Genomic DNA, 4,841 nt, shown 5'->3' with positions numbered 1-4,841 from the left:
GTTTCATTAAATTGTATTTATGTTGTTTTATCCTATGCTTTATTAAATTGTATTTATGTTGTTTTGTCCTATACTTTATTAAATTGTATTTATGTTGTTTTATCCTATGCTTTATTAAATTGTAATTCTGTGGTTTTATCCTATGCTTTATTAAATTGTATTTATGTTGTTTTAAACTATGCTTTATTAAATTGTTTTTATGTTGTTTTGTCCTATGCTTTATTAAATTGTATTTATGTTATTTTAACCTATGCTTTATTAAATTTTATTTATGTTGTTTTATCCTATGCTTTATTAAATTGTATTTATGTTGTTTTATCCTATGCTTTATTAAATTTTATTTATGTTGTTTTATCCTATGCTTTATTAAATTGTATTTATGTTGTTTTATCCTATGCTTTATTAAATTGTATTTATGTTGTTTTATCCTATGCTTTATTAAATTGTATTTATGTTGTTTTATCCTATGCTTTATTAAATTGTATTTATGTTGTTTTATCCTATGCTTTATTTAATTGTATTTATGTTGTTTTATCCTATGCTATATTAAATTTTATTTATGTTGTTTTATCCTATGCTTTATTAAATTGTATTTATGTTGTTTTTTCCTATGCTTTATTAAATTGTATTTATGTTGTTTTAACCTATGCTTTATTAAATTGTATTTATGTTGTTTTATCATATGCTTTATTAAATTGTATTTATGTTGTTTTATCCTATGCTTTATTAAATTTTATTTATGATGTTTTATCCTATGCTTTATTAAATTGTATTTATGTTGTTTTATCCTATGCTTTATTAAATTTTATTTATGTTGTTTTATCCTATGCTTTATTAAATTTTATTTATTTTGTTTTATCCTGTGCTTTATTAAATTGTATTTATGTTGTTTTATCCTATGCTTTATTAAATTGAATTTATGTTGTTTTATCCTATGCTTTATTAAATTGTATTTATGTTGTTTTAACTTATGCTTTATTAAATTGTATTTATGTTGTTTTATCCTATGCTTTATTAAATTGTATTCATGTTGTTTTATCTTATGCTTTATTAAATTGTATTTATGTTGTTTTATCCTATGCTTTATTAAATTGAATTTATGTTGTTTTATCCTATGCTTTATTATATTGTATTTAATTTGTTTTATCCTATGCTTTATTAAATTGTATTTATGTAGTTTTAGCCTATGCTTTATTAAATTGTATTTATGTTGTTTTATCCTATGCTTTATTAAATTGTATTTATGTTGTTTATCCTGTTTCATTAAATTGTATTTATGTTGTTTTATCCTCTGCTTTATTAAATTGTATTTATGGTGTTTTGTCCTATGCTTTATTAAATTGTATTTATGTTGTTTTATCCTATGCTTTATTAAATTGTATTTCTGTGGTTTTATTATATGCTTTATTAAATTGTATTTATGTTGTTTTAACCTATGCTTTATTAAATTTTATTTATGTTGTTTTATCCTATGCTTTATTAAATTGTATTTATGTTGTTTTATCCTATGCTTTATTAAATTTTATTTATGTTGTTTTATCCTATGCTTTATTAAATTGTATTTATGTTGCTTTATCCTGTGCTTTATTAAATTGTATTTATGTTGTTTTAACCTATGCTTTATTAAATTATATTTATGTTGTTTTATCCTATGCTTTATTAAATTGTATTTATGTTGTTTTAACCTATGCTTTATTAAATTGTATTCATGTTGTTTTATCTTATGCTTTATTAAATTGTATTTATGTTGTTTTATCCTATGCTTTATTAAATTGAATTTATGTTGTTTTATCCTATGCTTTATTATATTGTATTTAATTTGTTTTATCCTGTGCTTTATTAAATTGTATTTATGTTGTTTTAACTTATGCTTTATTAAATTGTATTTATGTTGTTTTATCCTATGCTTTATTAAATTGTATTCATGTTGTTTTATCTTATGCTTTATTAAATTGTATTTATGTTGTTTTATCCTATGCTTTATTAAATTGAATTTATGTTGTTTTATCCTATGCTTTATTATATTGTATTTAATTTGTTTTATCCTATGCTTTATTAAATTGTATTTATGTAGTTTTAGCCTATGCTTTATTAAATTGTATTTATGTTGTTTTATCCTATGCTTTATTAAATTGTATTTATGTTGTTTATCCTATGCTTTATTAAATTGTATTTATGTTGTTTTATCCTATGCTTTATTAAATTGTATTTATGTTGTTTTATCCTATGCTTTATTTAATTGTATTTATGTTGTTTTATCCTATGCTATATTAAATTTTATTTATGTTGTTTTATCCTATTCTTTATTAAATTGTATTTATGTTGTTTTATCCTATGCTTTATTTAATTGTATTTATGTTGTTTTATCCTATGCTATATTAAATTTTATTTATGTTGTTTTATCCTATGCTTTATTAAATTGTATTTATGTTGTTTTTTCCTATGCTTTATTAAATTTTATTTATGTTGTTTTATCCTATGCTTTATTAAATTGTATTTATGTTGTTTTATCCTATGCTTTATTAAATTTTATTTATGTTGTTTTATCATATGCTTTATTAAATTGTATTTATGTTGTTTTATCCTATGCTTTATTAAATTGTATTTATGTTGTTTTATCCTATGCTTTATTAAATTGTATTCATGTTGTTTTATCTTATGCTTTATTAAATTGTATTTATGTTGTTTTATCCTATGCTTTATTAAATTGAATTTATGTTGTTTTATCCTATGCTTTATTATATTGTATTTAATTTGTTTTATCCTATGCTTTATTAAATTGTATTTATGTAGTTTTAGCCTATGCTTTATTAAATTGTATTTATGTTGTTTTATCCTATGCTTTATTAAATTGTATTTATGTTGTTTATCCTATGTTTCATTAAATTGTATTTATGTTGTTTTATCCTCTGCTTTATTAAATTGTATTTATGTTGTTTTGTCCTATGCTTTATTAAATTGTATTTATGTTGTTTTATCCTATGCTTTATTAAATTGTATTTCTGTGGTTTTATTATATGCTTTATTAAATTGTATTTATGTTGTTTTAACCTATGCTTTATTAAATTTTATTTATGTTGTTTTATCCTATGCTTTATTAAATTGTATTTATGTTGTTTTATGCTACGCTTTATTAAATTGTATTTATGTTGTTTTATCCTATGCTTTATTAAATTGTATTTATGTTGTTTTATCCTATGCTTTATTAAATTTTTATTTATGTTGTTTTATCCTATGCTTTATTAAATTTTATTTATGTTGTTTTATCCTATGCTTTATTAAATTGTATTTATGTTGTTTTTTCCTATGCTTTATTAAATTGTATTTATGTTGTTTTAACCTATGCTTTATTAAATTGTATTTATGTTGTTTTATCATATGCTTTATTAAATTGTATTTATGTTGTTTTATCCTATGCTTTATTAAATTTTATTTATGTTGTTTTATCCTATGCTTTATTAAATTGTATTTATGTTGTTTTATCCTATGCTTTATTAAATTTTATTTATGTTGTTTTATCCTATGCTTTATTAAATTTTATTTATTTTGTTTTATCCTGTGCTTTATTAAATTGTATTTATGTTGTTTTAACTTATGCTTTATTAAATTGTATTTATGTTGTTTTATCCTATGCTTTATTAAATTGAATTCATGTTGTTTTATCTTATGCTTTATTAAATTGTATTTATGTTGTTTTATCCTATGCTTTATTAAATTGAATTTATGTTGTTTTATCCTATGCTTTATTATATTGTATTTAATTTGTTTTATACTATGCTTTATTAAATTGTATTTATGTAGTTTTAGCCTATGCTTTATTAAATTGTATTTATGTTGTTTTATCCTATGCTTTATTAAATTGTATTTATGTTGTTTATCCTATGCTTTATTAAATTGTATTTATGTTGTTTTATCCTATGCTTTATTAAATTGTATTTATGTTGTTTTATCCTATGCTATATTAAATTTTATTTATGTTGTTTTATCCTATGCTTTACTAAATTGTATTTATGTTGTTTTTTCCTATGCTTTATTAAATTGTATTTATGTTGTTTTAACCTATGCTTTATTAAATTGTATTTATGTTGTTTTATCATATGCTTTATTAAATTGTATTTATGTTGTTTTATCCTATGCTTTATTAAATTTTATTTATGTTGTTTTATCCTATGCTTTATTAAATTGTATTTATGTTGTTTTATCCTATGCTTTATTAAATTTTATTTATGTTGTTTTATCATATGCTTTATTAAATTGTATTTATGTTGTTTTATCCTATGCTTTATTAAATTGTATTTATGTTGTTTTATCCTATGCTTTATTAAATTGTATTCATGTTGTTTTATCTTATGCTTTATTAAATTGTATTTATGTTGTTTTATCCTATGCTTTATTAAATTGAATTTATGTTGTTTTATCCTATGCTTTATTATATTGTATTTAATTTGTTTTATCCTATGCTTTATTAAATTGTATTTATGTAGTTTTAGCCTATGCTTTATTAAATTGTATTTATGTTGTTTTATCCTATGCTTTATTAAATTGTATTTATGTTGTTTATCCTATGTTTCATTAAATTGTATTTATGTTGTTTTATCCTCTGCTTTATTAAATTGTATTTATGTTGTTTTGTCCTATGCTTTATTAAATTGTATTTATGTTGTTTTATCCTATGCTTTATTAAATTGTATTTCTGTGGTTTTATTATATGCTTTATTAAATTGTATTTATGTTGTTTTAACCTATGCTTTATTAAATTTTATTTATGTTGTTTTATCCTATGCTTTATTAAATTGTATTTATGTTGTTTTATGCTACGCTTTATTAAATTGTATTTATGT

Source organism: Phyllobates terribilis, unplaced genomic scaffold (genome assembly GCF_046119375.1).
Source record: "Phyllobates terribilis strain yellow unplaced genomic scaffold, ASM4611937v1 Scaffold_20__1_contigs__length_20440879, whole genome shotgun sequence".
NCBI classification, from domain to species: Eukaryota; Metazoa; Chordata; class Amphibia; order Anura; family Dendrobatidae; genus Phyllobates; species Phyllobates terribilis.
This window is presented reverse-complemented; position numbering follows the sequence as displayed.